Genomic DNA, 19,713 nt, shown 5'->3' on the forward strand with positions numbered 1-19,713 from the left:
TATTAGAGTCTAATTTTCTTACAATATGGGATGGGGAGAGGGGTGATGGCGTCTTTCTAACACAAAGACCACACTCCTGATATCATCAACAAAGAGGGCCTCTGGGTCACTTTTACCAGCAGTGGAAATGAGCTTCTTCAGTCACACCATCTGGACCGACGTGGCATCGTTCAGTGCCTCCATTAGTGAGCTGTCTGACCCAGGCCATGAAACAGACTAAATGGAAGGGATCCAACAGAAATTCATTAGACTGGTGGTCAGCCCAACTTGGCTACTTCATTATAGATAACTAAGATCCAGCCTTTTAAAATGAAACAGTGCCTTCTTTCTCAAGGAGAACTACACTATATAAGACGGGAAATAGACATAAAAACCCCTTTCATCAGTGTGAGCCCCAAGTCTCCCTGGTGTAAAGAGAGTATCTATGTATCTCTAGCTATGTAAATTGAGCTGAGCGCCTCAAAAGAGCATTGTATTAACCGAAGCGTTGGCATAAGAAATGAACTATTTCCCTCTCACATACCACTTAGGAACATTGGACATGAGGGGAGAAGGGTGAAATAAAGCTAACATTTTTGAGCATCTTTTTTGGGGAAAGATTTTATGCACTGAGTTTTACACAAGTTATTACTCTTAATACTTGTAATAACCCTATAAAGGGAGTATTAACATCCCCACACTATAGATGAGGAAGCTGGAAGAAGCTAGAAGGGTAAGGTTACTGCCCACGGACCCAGAAAGTAAGTGGTTGAGCTGTGATTAGACTCCAAAACCCACTTTGCCCTGGGACAGCAGCCTTGTCCTGTGGATTTAGACCCGGCGGGAAAGGATGCTGGGAGGCACAATGACAGAGGTGGCAGATGGGGTCATGATGATCAGAAGCTGCATCACTAGTAAGTGCAGGACTCCTGCTACACTCCTGACTTGCCGCTCCCCTGCTAGGCTGCCCATTTTACAGTGAGGAAACCAAAGCATGGAATAGTTAAGCAGGTCACCTGAAGTTATACAACTAGTTAATAAGCTTTATGGTGGGCTCATAATATTTCACTGTTTCTTTCTCCCATATTTATGTTTTTAAAAATTTTTCTTACAGGGCTAAAAAAGCAAGTGGCTTGTTTTACAATTTACTGATTTTGTATACGTTGAGAGCTCTACTGTCTTTCAGACAAAGAATAATCAATGTTCCCCTCACCTCTGAGACGCCAGTATGCTATTTGGGGATGCTGGGAGGCACTTACTGACGTCCTGCTTATGTCAACAGATACGCATAGAATTAGGCTGCAGTTTGATTACTAACCATATCAATGACTTTCTAAACCCTCATCCAAAACATCTTGTTTTAGTTCCTCCATAGGCAAAATTAAAATAGCTAGATGACTTTCTTTAAAAATGCTAATACATGTTTTGGCAAAGACCTATTTTACATTGTCCTTTTGGCTGGTGTTTTGGGGATTATTTATGGGGCACTGAGTGAGCACCCAGCGCCCAAGCCCCTCCCCTTTCCTATTTATTATCAGGCTGCTGCAGTGCAGTGTTGAGACATCTGATCATTTAGATCATTAAAAATCAATCCGATGACCCAACATTTCTGTACATTTCAGAGAAATGACCAAAAGTACAGTATTAGATTGCTATTAACTGGCTCTGGATTTTCTTTTTTACAGCTGCCAGGAAAGTCATTTGGTAAAATTGATTAAACCAGCATGCCAGGAGGAGAGAGGAAAAGAGCAGAGAAATGTAAACACAGCGAGCAGAGAGGGGAGGGCGATGTTTTTCTTGGGAATGAAGTGAGATGTAGCTGGGGGAAGGGATGTCGCCAGGGGGCGGGGAGGAGGAGAAACCTTGCATAGAATGAGCATACTGTCATTTGGGGTGTAAGAGATTCAAGACGGTAGGATAAAAGCAACCAAAATACAGAAACAACAGAGGCAGAAAAAAATCAAGAAGAGGCGAGCTACCCATGTGCTTCTCACAGACTGTCTGCATTGGTCACACTGCACGGTTTGACTGAATTAATCCAAGAGACATCACTGGGACGATCGTACGAAGCCGACTTAAGGATTTCAATAAACTCTTTCAATATCAAGAGGAGGTAGGGAGGAGTGCCTGGCTTCCTGCACAGTAGGGTTTATTTTTGTATGAACAATTAACAAAGAAAGGAAATAAATCTCTCTACTTTTGCTCAATAAAACCAAGAGTGCATAAAAATTCACATATGTATTCCCGTATTTGTTACTATAATGGTCATGCATATTTCCTCCTTCCAAATATGATCTTCCTTCTCCTTACAAAAGTGTATTTTCCCTCTAGTATCATTCAATGATTTCTTGATTGGCCCAAAAGGAATACTGATATGTGTAATCACAGAGTGGTGACAAGGCTGGATTTTAATGTGGGGTTTCTGCGACTGTGTCACGATTTCTAATTCCTCCCAGTGTCCTATTTAAAGTGACACTTAGCTCACTTAGCTCATCCCTCTTTAGAAAGGGGCAGGAAAAAATATCAAGTATCTATTTGCTCTTACTTGCTATATATTATGTCTGCTAACATTTAAAGTACAACAATCACCTAAACACAAATGACTTAAAAATAGAACACCATAAAGCAAATGTTCTGTGGAAGTCAGTGCACTTCCTTGGATATGGGGCATAGAAAATCACTGATACAAGAACTATTTAATTGCACAGAAGAAGACCAACACTAGTCTAAATGAAGTGACCCCCTAGAGAGAAATTCTAGATTTATATTCTAAATTATATTTGCTCTGTGTCGGGTATGCTGCTTGGCAGAAGCTGAGATTCAGAAAGCATTTATTTGTAGCCATGGATCTATGTGGGAGGTGAGGAGCCTTCTTAAAGGAAAGCGGCAGTTAGAATCCACGATGGTCCCCAATTACTCACCACCTGGTATGCACATCTTTGTATGGTCTCTCCTCCCACACTGTCCCAGGGCTGGTCATCTGGCAAAAGGCTATGGCACATCGCTTTCAAGATAAGATTATAAAAGACTGTGTCTCCTGCCTGTCTTGGGAAGTCTCTTTCTGTTCTATCTCTCAGCCTGGGGGACACAGGCTATTATATTAAATGCAGCTCTCTACATGTTGAATGTAGTTTATATCACATGGCTGGGAACTGAGGTCTGACAACTGCATGAGTGACCTTAAAAGCAGTTGAGCCTTGAGATGACTAAAGTCCAAGCCAACAACGCAAGAGAGACCCTTGGTTAGAACTACTAACTAATATGGAGGAACCTTGAGCCATTTATAAGACTGAAGGTTATACAAATGAGAGATACGTCTTAAGGGGCAGAATTGGGTGGGGAGAGAGGAGAAGGATACAGAAGCAAAACATCAAGAAAGGAGGTGTGATCATTATGAGTGCTGTTTACCAACATACCCAGTTCTTCTTCAAAGCACATAGCAGGGTTGCATTTCCTTGGCCCCTTGAAGGTAGGCATAGTCACCTGACTTACTTTGGCCATGAAAGGTGAGCAAAAGTAATACATGTCACTTCCAGGGGAAAATCATTGAGCACTGGTATAGAGTGTCCCTCTTTTGTGCCACCATGACTGGAAACTATCCAAATGGTAGAGTCTCCCGTTAGCCATATCCTTAAGTAAAGAGAGAGCAGAACCCTCCTCCCTCCACTTCTAATCCATGACGAACATATAGCATAAGTGATAAATAAACTTACATTGTTTTAAGCAACTGAGATTTTGGAGCTGTTTGTTGTAGCATGATCTAGGCCATCCTCACTAGAGCAGAAAGTAAGGCTCTGGGTAGGAATGAACTCTAGGAAAAGAAGAAACCTAGTATGAATAACCAGACTCAGCTACAAAGCCTGAGGTTTCGAAAGGTGTAGTGATTTGGCATAGATTGTCATGATTGGTGGATGAACTCTCCCAGTCATATCCTGGAGAGACAAAGGAATGAGTGTGAGACCTGGAAGAACTTATTTGCTAATTTCCTAAAACTTGAGAGTTTAAGAAGAAGCACTGCTGTCAGGTTCCCTGACAAGAACAAGAACAAGAAGGGAGGATGCATTCTCCTTCCTACTGTGTGAGGAATCATGTGCTGGCACCACCCTAGACAGAATGGAGACCATTAATAGCCAGAAGGATCTTGCTAGTGTCTGCTGCCAGGCAATCTAGAGACCACTGAGTGTGGGCTGAGGTCCCTGGTGGAGCAGAGACCAGTACAAAGTGGCAACCTGTGCAGATCCATTCAGGAGCAATTGTCAGGTGTTCCTAAGAGAGTCTCAGAGATGCTGGAGGGAGAGAGATGATGCTAGTCACTGGGATTCACATCCCAGCAGACTGGCATAGAGCTACTGAAATTGGAAAATTCATTTTAACGCAATTCTGATTTATGCCCACTTGCTGGGAGATTAAAAACTACCCTATCACTATATTATTAATTTATTATTTATTGGTTTATTACCATAATCCACTCCACATCCATCCTGTATCCTGTGGCAACATGTGGTTCTACCTTGATCAAGTACCTAAGGATTTAAAATCCTTTTGGCAAGAGCTACATATTAGCTCAGAGCAGTCTAATCTGTCCTTAATTGCCACCTACTGTGAGGCACTGCATAAATAACATTATAACATGGTTATTATTTTAAGATACAGTGGCTCATAATTTAGGGACAAAAGACATGGTAGCTGAAGCAAAGATGTGAGTAGCTCAGCTGAATTAAAAATCTGAGTATGTGCACATTAGTCTCTGATAGACCTACATCTCAGAAACCAATTTAAACACACCTCCATGAAACAAAAATCAACAGGGAATAGAGGGGACTACGGGAGGTTTTAGTGGTGAAGAAATCAAGTCAGTAAAGCTGGAGAGAAGAATTCAAACTGGAGAGAATTGATAAGGCAGAGGGTGGGGAGTCAGGGGGAGAAAAACAGAAAGCAGAGGATAGAGGTATTAGGTCTCTCAGCCAGTGGGAAGTGGGACTTGACCTCAGATCTGGATGTCTTCACAAGGACTCACATGCAGAGCTGACCCAGATGCTTCAGGGACCAGCACCACCCATGAAGCTCCTCATGGCTCTTCATGGAACCTGGTTTGCAGCCCTATTATTCCCTCCACCAGCACCATGCTGTCCTCCCTTCAAGTACCCAGCACAATCTGCACTTATATATTCATTTGTCTGTCTATCTGTCTGTGTCCCTCACTGGGACAGAAGCTGCATGAGGGCAGGGATCATATCTTTCCTGATCACTGGTGTGGACCCTCTCCAACAAAGTGCCTGGTACACAGCAGGTGTTCCATAAATGTTTGTGGATTGAACAAATCAGGACAGGCACAAGCACAAATTTAAGATTATCTATCTTCACTGATTAAAATTCCAGTCCTGAATTGCCCTGATCTCTCTTGGCCTACCTGCTGTTCGCACTCAAAATGAAGCCCTGGAATGAATTGTTGCTCAACAGTCCTTCCACCTTTGTAAGATCTCATTGATATGGGGGGAGTTTTCCATCTACTTTGGATGAGATGGCAGCCAGACCTATCCACATCACTAAACCCAATCAGCCAGGCTGTCATTCTTACTCTGATGCTATTTAGAATGTGCAATGAGCCACTGGATTCCACTTCCTAAAAACTAATTTCCCTAGAGCTTTTGCTCTATTATTTCATCAATGCCCCTGAGGTCAAAAACTATGATTTCTTCTCTCCTGAACAGCACAATGTCTCATTAAAACTTCTTCCCAAAAGCCTGGGTAATTCTTTAGAAATTCAAGGAAGTTTCAAGGATCATGAAGGACCTTTAGTTCGATATGTGCTATATTTAGCGCTTTGAGAGTAACAGCACAGTCAAGTTCATTAATGACCCAGAAAACAATTAATTCAATATAATGTTGATTTCTTGATTGGCAGTGGGTTTTTCTTAGATTTGGGGGAAAAAACGGTGTTTGATAAAGCTTTTAAAAATGCATATTCTCATAACTTTTTTTTACATATTTCAACAACCAAGCTGGATTATAATATTTATTTAAGAAAACAGGCAAGTCTGACAATTTAAATAGTTCATATTCTTATATTTCCTGCTTTCACTTAAGGAGTGAAAGATGGAAAGTAATCACTCACTCATTCATTCAACAAATATTTATTGACTACCCCATGTTCTAGGAATCTAGGAATTACCCTAGAAGCTGGGAATATAACAATGAACTATAAAATAGAGTAGGGGCCTTATTTCTAGTTGGGGGAGGAGGGGCAGAAAGTAAACGAAATGAATAAGCAAAATCTATAGACTTATTTACATGGTAATGAGTTCTAAGGAGAAAATTTTAAAAAAGAAGTGGCATAGAGAGTTCCAGGAACAGGGATGCTATGAATATAATTATGAAAGAGGATGAACAGCAAAGGCCTCACTAGAAGATATGTGAATAAAGAACAAGAGATGTGAGAAAGTAAAACAAAGCAGTATTGAGAGGTACAGGTTCTGGTCTGAAATAATGGAAAGTTTAGAGCCACCAAAGCAGAGTTGTGCTTGGAGAGTTGGACAACAGAAGGGAGTCAGTGTGACTGGACCAGACCAGGAGGAGTAGGAGCTAAGTCAGAGGTAATAGGAACCCACAGGTGGTAGGCTATGATAAGGATTTGAATTTTGATAAAGATCAGAGGACACTAAAGGGTTCTGAGCAAAGGAGGGACACAACCTAGGTTTAGCTGTCACTAGGCTGATGTGTAGAGAGTAGACTCAAGAGGACACAGGGGAAGCAGGGACATAGGTCAGGAGGTGCTGCAACAATCCAAGTGACAAAGATGGGTGGCCAGGACCAAGTTGAGTAGTGGTGGAGGTGGTGAGAAGTGGTCAGATTACGGGTTATGTTCTGAGAGATTGCTGGCTGGACTGGATGGGGAAGAGGGTGGTGAGAAACAGTGAGGAGGCAGAGATCATTGCAAAGCCTGCCCTGAGATGGGGAAGAGTGTAGGAGAAGCTGGTTTGGTAAGAAAGAGCAAGACTTTGATTATGGACGTGTTAGGTTTCAGGTATACGGTTGATATCTGAGTGAAAATGGCTGGTGGGTAGTTAAATATTAACATCCATATTCAGGGGAGAAGTCTAGGTTGGTGGTAGAAATGTGACAGTGGCATCAAGACTTTAAAGCTGAACGATTAGATGAGATCAGACAAAAGAGACCACAGACGAAGCTTGAGACACATCAACGCTAATAATTTGACGAACTCAGGAGAAAGCAGCAAAGGAGAAGGAGAAGGATTGTCCAAGGTGGAAAGGAAAGCCAGGAGGATGAGATGCCCTGAATACCCAGGGAAGAGAGCATTTCTTCTCTGAATGTTCCTGACTGACAGCGTGGAGACATCTGCTTTGTAAGTTTTCTTTAGTCACAGGCTTCCCATGCCAATAAACTTTTACCTGGATGACCATTTAATTTAGTTGCAAATTTTGGAGAGTCAAGCAGCTGATGAAAGAGAAACAAAAAAGGAAGGAAGAAATGCCAGGAATTATGAAATCTGCGAGATTAATTGATTATAATAATCAGTTCACCAAAATTCAATAATATTAAGACCACCATCAAATTGTGTGAATGATGTTAGACAATGGTCAACTGTCTTAATCTTTGGCTCAATTTTTTAAATTAATTATTTGAATTACAATTTATTAAGGGAGAATATTTTCCATTCACATTTTGTAGCACACCTGTGTAAGTTAAACAAAGTATTTCCAGGCAATTGCATAATTTAAATACGTTCTGGCCCACTTCTTAGTTTCTGCCCAGATGGAATTGACCTGACCATGGAGTATACGTTAAGCCCAAAGAACACGCTGCACTTATGTTACCCAACAGGAAAAGGCCAATATAAAATGCAAATACGAAGAATTAGGAAGGAAGAGAATCATGCTGGAACAAGCATTTTATTTTTGGAGAAAACCTAGAACTGAATTTTAAGCCAATTATAATATTCATGCTTTGTGTTATAACAGGAATTCTGGTTTGGTTTGTTTTTTACTAACAACCCAAGTCAAAGATTTCTTTCAAGCATGGGAAAGATGAACATAAAGATAAAAAAACTACATAAGCTATCAGCCGCACAACTCATTATTAAACAGAATCACAGCTCAGAGCTAAAACAAGGTATATATTATTGCAACTAAAGCAACAAAAATCAAAATTACATATAATTCCATTTTCCCCTTTTAAAAATGGAGATAGTAATACCAGACCTATTCACTTAAGCAGATGAGATTAAATATGGATTATATATTTTAAAGGATTTTAAAATGACAAAATATAACAGAGTGTCAAAGATTCATTCATCACAAGTTCCTTTTTAATGGGTGAAAACTTTAAAAGTGCCAGTTACTTTTCTGTCACTTGGAAGGGACTTAACTTTAAATCCATAGGTCCTCAGGCCACTATGCAGATTCTCAAAGTAAATTATTCAAAATGTGACCTTTGGATATTTTTAATGCTAAATATTCTCATTCTTGCCCTGTACTTGTTATTGGGATGTCATTAGTACATCTAAGTGTTAGACTAGCATTTGGGGTTCAGAAATTTTGAATCAATTCCAAGGTTTCCTAGGATGTATTAGACAAAATGAAATTGTCCCCCCAGTATATTTGAGTTCTGAGGATTCCTGGTACACTGTGATTTTCTGGTTCAGAGATAAATGCCTTAAATGGCCTCATAAACTTTAAGGTTTCTTGGACATTCAATACCTCCCTCTGACATTTTGATGAGTCTAGTGTAAATGAAACGAAAGCTCATGGATTAAATTCCTCACGAACTACTCATGGCTAGGAGACACCTTAGGATAAGTGCTTTGGCAAAGAGTCGAATACGCTTTGCTGACCCCTCAATATTTTCAGGATACTCAGTGGATATAGATTTAGGCCAGCATGTTCAAAATAAGATCAAAGCGACCAAAAGCGCCCACGTTTGCTTGGACCTCACCAGTCATCCTGTCCCCTTCAATTTCAAGGAAGGAAAGTTCTTCAACATTAGAGTTCATGCTAGTCTCCGTGCCCTGGGATAACCTGACCTTCCAGGTTTGCTGTGGGCTTATTTTGAACGTGACCCTAGGAAGTTCAAAATGCATAGACTACCCTCCTTACACTCTTAACTAATTAGCTAGACAGAAATGAGTCTATAACAAAAGAAGACTATACCTGTGAATTAAACTGGGTTCTCTCCTCAAAACATTTAAGGTTTTAAAATATCTCCAACTTCTTATGAAGTTATTTTCTTCCCGATTCCTTAAATCTATGTTCAGTGAAAAGCAATTATTTACTTATGCTTGACCCATTCAGAATCAACTGAGTATTTGATTGAGATATGGAGAATTTTCTTATGGGTGAAATGATCTTACACAGGGAGATAATTAGTACTGGGAAGGCTTTAGCATGGGTCTAGTTTACATCAACCTAACTTAACCCAGTCTTTAGCAAAGTACAGGAAATCTCCAATATACTTTGTAAGTTATCATAGAAGTCCTCCAAATGGCCTTCCAGGGCCTACAACAAGTAAATATATTTTCTGTAAGTGTCCACAATCTGTCTCAACAGTAAAACCAAGCAATAAGACATGCACTGGAACCTCTAACCTCCAATGCCAATCAACCATGTTTGCAAACATGCTTTTTTTTTTTTTTAGACTATCATTGACAATGGAATTTCAAAAACAGTCACTTCCACCCATTTAATTCTTATTTTACTTTACATACAAACCAGTCATTTTTTTCAGTTGTGAAGAATTCAGCACAATATTGTGGTGTTTTAGCACTTTTTTTCCATTTTGAAAATGAGTCAAGAATTGATGCGGTCAGATCTACGACTCTTCAAACCATTGGGAATTATAACTGCGTGGTAAATATAAGACAGCAGCTTTCCGAACAGAATAGAGAGCCCAGAAATGAACCCACAAACTTTTGGTCAACTCATCTTCGACAAAGGAGGCAAGAATATACAACGGAATAAAGACAGTCTCTTCAGCAAATGGTGTTGGGAAAACTGGACAGCAGCATGTAAAACAATGAAGCTAGAACACTCCCTTACACCATATACAAAAATCAACTCAAAATGGATTAAAGACTTAAACATAAGACAAGATACAATAAACCTCCTAGAGGAAAACATAGGCAAAACATTATCTGACATACATCTCAGAAATTTTCTCCTAGAAGAAATAAAAGCAAGAATAAACAAATGGGACCTAATGAAACTTACAAGCTTCTGCACAGCAAAGGAAACCAGAAGCAAAACAAGAAGAAAACCTATGGAATGGGAGAAAATTTTTGCAAGTGAAACCGACAAAGGCTTGATCTCCAGAGTATATAAGCAGCTCATATGACTCAATAAGAAAAAAATAAACAACCCAATCCAAAAATGGGCAGAAGACCTAAACAAGCAATTCTCCAAGGAAGACATACAAATGATCAAAAGGCACATGAAAAAATGCTCAATATCACTAATTATCAGAGAAATGCAAATCAAAACTACAATGAGGTATCACCTCACACCAGTCAGAATGGCCGTCATTCAAAAATCCACAAATGACAAATGCTGGGAGAGGCTGTGGAGAAAGGGGAACCCTCCTACACTGCTGGTGGGAATGCAGTTTAGTGCAGCCACTATGGAAAACAGTGTGGAGATTCCTCAAAAGATTAGGAATAGACTTACCATATGACCCAGGAATCCCACTCCTGGGCTTGTATCCAGAAGGAAATCTACTTCAGGATGACACCTGCACCCCAATGTTCATAGCAGCACTATTTACAATAGCCAAAACATGGAAACAGCCTAAATGTCCATCAACAGGTGACTGGATAAAGAAGATGTGGTATATTTATACAATGGAATACTACTCAGTCATAAAAACTGACAACATAATGCCATTTGCAGCAACATGGATGCTCCTGGAGGATGTCATTCTAAGTGAAGTAAGCCAGAAAGAGAAAGAAAAATACCATATGAGATTGCTCATATGTGGAATCTAAAAAACAAAAACAAAAACAAACAAAGAAACAAAAACAAAGTGTAAATACAGGGCAGAAATAGACTCACAGACAGAGAATACAGTCTTGTGGTTGCCAGGGGGGTGGAGGGTGGGAAGGGATAGACTGGGATTTCAAAATTGTAGAATAGATAAACAAGATTACACTGTATAGCACAGGGAAATATACACAAAATGTTATGATAACTCACAGAGAAAAAAATGTGACAATGAGTGTGTATATGTCCATGAATGACTGAAAAATTGTGCTGAACACTGGAATTTGACACAACATTGTAAAATGATTATAAATCAATAAAAAATGTTAAAAAAAAAAAAAAAAGACAGCAGCTTTCCAAACTGGCAACTCATATTGAATTGAAGAGCAGGAGCTACCTACGAAAACTATCTCCAAGTCACCAGAGTCTCTACACCAGTGTGACATGAATTGAGTTGTATCTCCCCCAAATTCATATGTTGAATTCCAACCCCTCCCTCTTGCAGTGCCTAAGAATGTAACATTATTTGGAATAGGGTCATTTCAGGTCTAATTCATTAGGATGAGGACATACTGGAGCAGTGGGGACCCCCCCCCCATCCAACATGTCTGATGTTCTTATGAAAAGAACACCATGTGAAGAGACAGGAAGGATGCAGGCAAAGACTGAAGTTATGCTACAAAAGCTAGGAGAGAATCTCTTCCTAGTGTCTCCAGAGGGAGCAGTCCCTGCTGACACGCCGATCTTGCATCCTGGCTGTCACACATCGAGCCCTGTGAAATAATACACTTCTGTTGTTTAAACCATTCAACCAGTGCTGCTTTGTTACAGCAGCCCCAGCAAACAAATACGCCACCCACCGCAATGTCCTGCGTTCTGCCTTCTACTCCTACCATGCACTGAGGTTCTTGCCACTAAGCAAGGACCTCTTTCCAGGATCAGTCAGCTTATCCTACTTGTAGCTTCTGACCTGCTGATCACTCCTCTTTAAACCTCATTTGCCCATTATTTTCCGGATTATTTTTTTAAACTAATATTTCTGAATATTTCTCATTTCATTCCTTCAATAGTCACTGAGAGTTTGTCATGCAAAAAAGAAAAATTCTGCAATGAGTAAGAGCTTCTGCACTCAAGAAACATAAAGTCAGGTGGGAGAGAGGAGTAAGTGAATGAGTAGATAAGAGTCTTACACTCCAGGCAGCGAAGTCCTGAGCTCTAAGGATACGTAGGAAGTTCTCCAAAGTCCATCATGCAGGTTTAGGCAAAGATCCTTTCAGAAAGTGATATATGACCTAGAATATGAGGAGGGGCTTCCAAGGCAGGGGTGGAAAATGGGACACCTGGGCCAAGGGAAAGAGGGCACTCTAAGTAAAAGGAGTAATAAAGGCTTAGGGACAAGAGAGAACAATGAACCGTGAGAACCGTGTGCAGAATGCCAGGGATGGCCTGACCGGAAAAGAGAGCAGAGGTCAGACCCCGATGGGTCACATGTGTCACGTTACAAAGTTTGGACTTGATTCTAAAAGCATCAGATAGTCATAAACTTTTAAGCAGAAAATCCACATAATCATAGTTACCTTTAAGAAATAAATACACTGAGTGTTGTGTGAGGAATACATTGGTGGCAGGAAGCCACACCGAAAACAGAAAGAACATTTAGTATTTCAGGAGAGAGGTGATGGTGGCTTAGTGTAAGGTAGTACCTGTGTGTGTGGAAAACAGCAGACAGCTTTGGAGAACACTAGAGATGGAACCGATATGACTTGACAATTGAGTGGACACAGGGAATAAGGGAGAGACAAAATTCAAAAGCAATTACTCCATTTCTGGCTCGTAAAATTTGGGGAAGTCCGATATCATCCACTGACAGAAAAGTCAGGTGATGGAGCAGATCTAGATGTGAAGAGAATGGGCTGAAGGCAGGAAGGCAGTCATGGACACCCTGAGTTTGGAGACCCTGTGTAGACACATCTAGAAAGCAAGCCTGGGTCCAGGGGAGGGATCCAGATGAAGCACTGGTAGATGCAAGGATGCCTGTGGAGGTGTGGGTGAGAATAACACTCAGGCTGGTTGTCCAGGCTGGCTGAACTTCAGAACCATCAGTGGACATGTTGAAAAATGCACGTGCCTGGGCCCTGCCCCCTAGTCTTTCTGATTCAGCTGGTTCGTGTCGGGAGTGGACTGCTGCTTTTGCCCAGGTTTTGCAGGTGATTTGGCTGCATGGCCACTGTTGAGTAGCTCTGGGATACAGCTGAGGACAAAAGCCAGAAGAACGCTGAGGTTTGGACAGAGGATGAGGCAACCTCAGGGAAGACTGAGAAATCAAGGAGGACAGCTGGGAGTGCACACAGGGAGACTGAGAATAGAAAGGGGTCAAGGCTCTACTAAACGGCATTGAAATGAATCCGAGTAAAATAAAGACTGAGAACATCCATAGGATTGAGCACCAAAAATTTCAGTACCTTTCAAGGGGGAAATGCAAAATTAGGAGTAAGAAAGTAAAATCCTCTGGGTGTGAAGGGGAGGAAGGCAGTCAGTAAAGGGGGAAAGAAGGACCAGTGAAAGTTTGTTTTTTCATTGTTTTTGCTTTTGCATTGTTTTGTTTTTTGAAGAGAGTGTTTTGAGCTTGTCTCTTTAAAAATTTTCCAGCTTTACTGAGGTATGAGTGACAAAGAAAAATGGTATGTATTTAAGATGTACAATGTGATATTTTAATATATGTAAATACTGTGAAATGATTAACATAATCAAGCTAATTAACATATCCATCAGTTTACATGCTTACCATTTTCAGGTGTGGTAAGAATATTGCGGTATTCTCAGCAAATTTTGAGTTTACAGTACATTATTAACTACAGTCACCATACTGTAATTAGGTTTCCAGAACTTTCCAGAACTATTTTTACAACTGAAAAAAAATGCACCCTTTAATCAATATCTTCCCCTACCCCCCCCGCCTCTGCTCTGTTACTATGCTTAATATTTTGTTTGTTTGTTTTTTAGACTCCACATATAAGTGAGATCATGCAGTATTTGTCTTTCTGTGTCTGGCTTATTTCACTTAGCAGGATGTCCTCCAGGTTTATCCATGTTGTCACAAATGCTGGTGTTAAGAACCAATATCCAGAGAAAGCCAGTGATACCAGAGAGTGACCGGTGAAAGAGCAAGGTTACTAAAGAGGCAGAAGGGGGTGGGAGTCAAGGCACAGGGGTGGGGTCCTTCCTATGAAGGGAAGGGGTCTTGTGCAGGAGAAATGGAGACAAGGCAACTAGATAAACAAATGGCAATTTTGGTAGCACTGAGGTTCCCACCAGTTGAGACTAGAGATTATGACTTTGCTGTGGCACCAGTGTACGTACATGATCATCACTTCCTCTGGAAGCACTAGGTGTAACGATGGGGAGATCGCACAGGTAGATGAATCCTGACTTTTAATTTTCCTATTTGGGGACAGCAGAACAACGATGAAGACTTCAACTGGAGAGCAGATGAAAGATCAGACCCCTGAGTCTTTAACGTAATAAGAGGCACTAGGAAGAAAGGAATCTATGCTGAAGTTGTGGGATGTTTGAGTTTAAATTTCAGTGTTGCTTGGAGCAGTTCTGGGTGATTACAAGGTTTGAGAGTGGCCATCGGGGTGAGAGGGCAGAGTAGACCTGAAGTCAAGGTCGATGAATCTGAAAAAAGTGACGGTGTGAGAATAAGGCTGTGGTTCTCCTTCCTGGGTGCACATTAGAATCACTTGGGGAGCTAAACAAACTCTCAGTACACAGGCCTAGGTGAAATTAGGATCTCTGTGGACAGGAGCAAAGAAGGAATATTTTTTGAAAGGTACAAAGATTGAGAACCAGAGAGCTCAGCTGTTGCCTGTTTTGTCTCACTGGATTCCGAAGTCCCTCAAGGTGGTAAATTACAGGGATATTTCTGGTTTTAGAACTCTTACTGAGGAAAACGCTGAGGGAGATGAAGGGGATGGCAAAATAGCCAGCATGGGAAGTAACAAAGAGTTTCAAACCTCTTAGATATGCTGTGGTTTATATTAAAAGATAAACGGAACTAGTACTGTCAGACGTCTTTCTTACGGGAACTTAGAAAAACACTCAAAACCCTCAAAACCCTCATTCCCTCTATTGTTTCCCCTAGACTTGGGGCTCAAACATGTCCCTACTTTCTTTCTTTTTGAAAGGTCAATACTACTCAGCCATAAAAAATAATAAAATAATGCTATTTGCAGCAACATGGACAGACCTGGAGAATGTCATTCTAAGTGAAGTAAGCCAGAAAGAGAAAGAAAAATACCATATGATATCACTTATATGTGGAATAGAAAAAAAAAAAAAAGAGAGAGACACACACAAACAAACTTATTTACAAAACAGAAACAGACTCACAGACATAGAAATCAAACTTATGGCTACCAAGGGGGAAAGGGGGTGAGAAGTCATAAATTGGGAGTTCGAGATTTGTAGATACTGACTACTATATATAAAACAGATAACAACAAGTTCATACTATATAGCACAGAGAACTATATTCAATATCTTATAGTAAGTTATGGTGAAAAAGAATATGAAAACGAAAGTATGTATGTTCACATATGACTGACGCATTACGCTGTGCACCAGAAATTGACACAACATCGTAAACTTACTATATACTTCAACAAAAAATACATATACAATAACTGAAAAAAATAAGTTCAATCAGGCAGGTTAGAGCTATAGGCCTATAAAACCCTCCCAGACTCAACTCCTTGCCTTCAGACGGATGTCTTGGATTTAGTTCTTGGATGGGGCCTGCCCTGGTGAGTTTTTCCTGGAGCAAGTACCTTCATCTGAGATGCAAATGAGTAAGAATTCCACCTTGGTGACCTCAGCACCCTGGAAGTAGAGATTTTTTCAGAGAAGTTTGCCCAGATGAAGGCTTTAAATATGATAGGAAAGCAAATCTACTGGGCCCATAAATGATGCTTCAGCTTACCAAAGCAGCAAAATAATGACGGGGTATTCTGGGCACTGTGGTTAATTCCTGGTAGTTTCTAGCCAGTTAAATCTGAGGGACATTTTTACTCCCTGTTCTCTTTTCTGCAGTGACAGGGCCCCAAGACTTTACCCTGAGAGGTCTAGGGTTGAAAAAGATCATGGTTATAAACAAAAGGACACGTGATATTGTCCCTAGCAAGGCTGCCTTTTAATATATCAAGAGTTCTTGAGACTCAGGTATCTAAACAATTTTACTTGATATTTTTCCTTCTTAATAAATCAGCAAAGAATACACAGTTGTTGCTAAATTAGGCTGTGTAATACTGGAAGCCAAACTTTCAAAATTTCCGTATCCAACAAGTATGCAACACTTGAGAGGCTGACTCCAATAAATAACAACCATGACTTCAAGTGTATCACTTTAGAGTTCAGAATATGTAAATACTGTAGTTTGTGTTTTCATACGTCTTCTTTCATCTGAGTTTCTTTTTACAACAGTTAAGACAACTATTATTACCTCTTTTAAAAGAAGGTGACATATGAATAGGTGAAGCATAGAGGATGTTTAGGGCAGTGAAAATACGATGATATTTTAATGATGGCTATATGTCGTCATACTTTTATCCAAATCCGCTGAGGTAAACTATGGACATCAGGCGATTAGAGTGTGTCAATATAGGCTCGTCCTTGGTGAAGTATGTACCATTCTGGTGAGTGATGTTGATAATGGCGAAGGCTGTGCATGTGTCGGGCCAGGAGGTATGTAGAAAAATCTTTATATCTCCTTCTTAATTTGTGATAAATCTGAAACTGATCTTAAACAGTAATAATAATAATAATAATAATAAAGAAAGTGGCTTCAAAAGATAAAACTTGCCTGAAGCTAAATCTGCAATTAAGTAACACACTTGACTCCAAGTTCAAAATCAGATATTTTGACTCAGAGAACAGAATTCCTTCTATGATACTTTTAATATAACTTTATATGTATATATACACACACATATACAAGAATATATGTAAATACACACATGTATGTTTTAAAAGAAAACAAACATTATTCCAGAGGGGAAGTATTACGGTAGCTGTCGATAACCATGTGAGATAAATTTAAAAGGCTTTAATTGTAATTTACTATAAAAAGCATGCCAGTTATTATAACATCAAAAACAAAACAAGCAGAGAAGAACAAAATGAACAAAAAATTTCAGCTCCCGTCTGAACATGCTTCTCTACCGAGACCAGTACTTCGCAGCTGATCTTCATTCAAATTCAGATCTCAAGTATAAGAAATTGGTACCTTGTTGTCTGGCTGTTTGTATCTTAATTATCACAATGGCTTTTCCTTTGTTTTGGACACATTTCTAGTTCTCTCTTTCTACGAATTTTCTCCATTCAAATGAAGAGGGGTAACTCTTCAAGCCTTCCCTCTCCCATGCCCAATCTTAAGGAAGCCATGCTGGAGTTGTCAAAGCCAGGGTATTGCTCAACACCACCTGGGACAGTACCTTAGAAGGACTGAGGTTATTAGCCTGAGACTCACCATCAACCCAAATCTCAGTCAGCAGAAGGTCTGAGAATCTAGAATCAGAATCTGAGAATCTAGAACCTCAGAAAGTAAACTGTTGCCAATATATCATTACTCCAAAGTTCTGAATGGTACTTCAGGGTTAGTACTTTCTAAATTTAGCTCATTTCCCATGATCACCATTATCTCTCCAGTCTCCCCGTTAAACTCCTGATCCTTTATCTCTGTGATCACCACCCAAGATGAAAATCCCCTGGCTTTGTTCTTGCCCTGGTCCATAGTGCCATATCCACTGATCGTGAGATGCATCCTCAATTTGTTCACAGCTTTTCAGGGGAAAAGATAAACCCTGCCTTATTAAAGGAGCACATCAATTGTGTGACTCATCTGAATTTCAGAAATGTTAAAATAATAAAGGAATACTTCAAAATTGTCAAAATACAGAATGTCCTCGGTCGTAACCCCATTCAGCAGGGTTTTCTTCTGCTCCACTATTTTCTGTAAGACTATACTCTCACTTCCACTGTACCTCCAGTATGGCACTCTCCAATAGAATTTTGTACAGTGATAGAAATGATCTAAAATCTCTGCTGTCCAATATGTAGGACTACATGTGTCTATTCAATATTTGCAATGTGGCTAGAGTGACTGAGGAACTGAATATTTTTATTTCAACTTAATGTGTAAATGGCCACATGTGGCTATTGTACTGGCTAGCATAATACCAAAATCCAAGATCTAGCATCCTGAGGCTTGATTAAATGGGCATTACTTAATTTTTTTAAAGGGGAAAGCGTGAATGCAGTCCCCCACTACCACAAATTATGCAGTTGAGTTTCCCACATTTGGGGAAATTGCAGGGGTCAGCACATCCAGAGTGCAATGGACAAGCCTTGCCCTGGGAAAACTACCTTCATAATCATGATGTCTCCCCTGCCAGGTAAATATTGGCCATTATTTCTTTAAAATGAAGTTATTTGTGTCTCTCCTGTTACTGCAACTAGAGAAATGATTAACAATCACTGGTTCTCCATTGCCCTTTTAGTCTACCATTCCATCAGCTTGCTTGCCTGCTTGCTTTCTTTTCTTTTCTTTCTTTCTTTCTTTCTTTTTCTTTCTTTCTTATTGAAGTATAGTTGATTTACAAAGTTGTGTTAGTTTCTGGTGTACAGCATATTGATTCAGTCATACACACATACATATTTTCATATTTTTACCATTATAGATTATTACAAGGTATTGAATATAGTTCCATATGCTAAACAGTAGGATCTTGTTGCTTATCTACTGTATATATAGTAGTTAGTATCTGCAAATCCCAAACTTCTAATTTATCTTTCTCCTGCCTTTCCTCCACCGGTAACTGTAAGTTTATTAGCTACGTCTGTGAGTTTGTCTCTGTTTTGTAACTAAGTTCATTTGTGCCATTTTTTTTTAGATTCCACATATAAGTGATATCATACGATAAACTTATCTTTCTGACTTACTTCACTTAGTATGATCATCTCTAGGTCCATCCATGTTGCTGCAAATGGCATTATTTCATTCTTTTTTATGGCTGAGTAATATTCCACTGTGTGTGTATGTGTGTGTGTACACACATATATACCACATCTTCTTTATCCAATTCCATCAGCTTCTTTCACCTAACACTGCCTTCTTTGGAGTTCACACCACCTGCTATTTCCTTATATACAGAATTTCTTCCACCAGTTGCATAAGTCTGTCCTAGTTTGTCCTGTTACCCTTAATACAGCCTTAATCATGGTGACAATTTCTTTATATTCACTTTCACCTCACTTTGGAAAGCCAAAGTCATGGAGACAGTCATCTCTAAATCTGTCTTCTAATACTTTAAGCTCTGCAGTTCCCCCCGCATCTCCAAAACTTAAAACACTGTCATAATTTCCATCTCTAACTAAATCTATTATATGCCTATGTAAACTTCCCAGCTCACCCTGAACTTGATATATACTTTCATGAGAATAGCCAGATCCCCAGAGCTACTATTTCTGACTTTTTATAAACCTTGATGCTCATTGCTTCCTTTGCTTTCTCTGGACCTTCCAGACTGTTGATCATTATTAGAAAAAGGATCAATCAAGTTCACTAGATGCTCCATGAATAATGCTATTTACTTTCACCAGGAGAGGAATCCTATTCAATAGCTATTAAAAATCACTGTATTATTTTTAAGTTCATAACCCTACCACATTCTCTTTTACTGTCAGTAGA

At 39.8% G+C, this 19,713-nt stretch overlaps 1 protein-coding gene and 1 non-coding gene across 3 annotated transcripts in view; both read right to left on the reverse strand.

The window, feature by feature from the left end:
• Window positions 1-19,713, reverse strand: part of PDE4D (phosphodiesterase 4D) — a 1,287,753-nt gene that overhangs the window by 532,325 nt on the left and 735,715 nt on the right. The gene's annotated exons all lie outside the window — the stretch shown is intronic.
• LOC116152378 (U1 spliceosomal RNA) lies at window positions 18,263-18,426 on the reverse strand. The gene has a single exon (XR_004136017.1). It is a non-coding gene; the product is annotated as a U1 spliceosomal RNA (small nuclear RNA).

This window comes from Camelus dromedarius, chromosome 3, assembly GCF_036321535.1.
Source record: "Camelus dromedarius isolate mCamDro1 chromosome 3, mCamDro1.pat, whole genome shotgun sequence".
Taxonomy (NCBI): Eukaryota; Metazoa; Chordata; class Mammalia; order Artiodactyla; family Camelidae; genus Camelus; species Camelus dromedarius.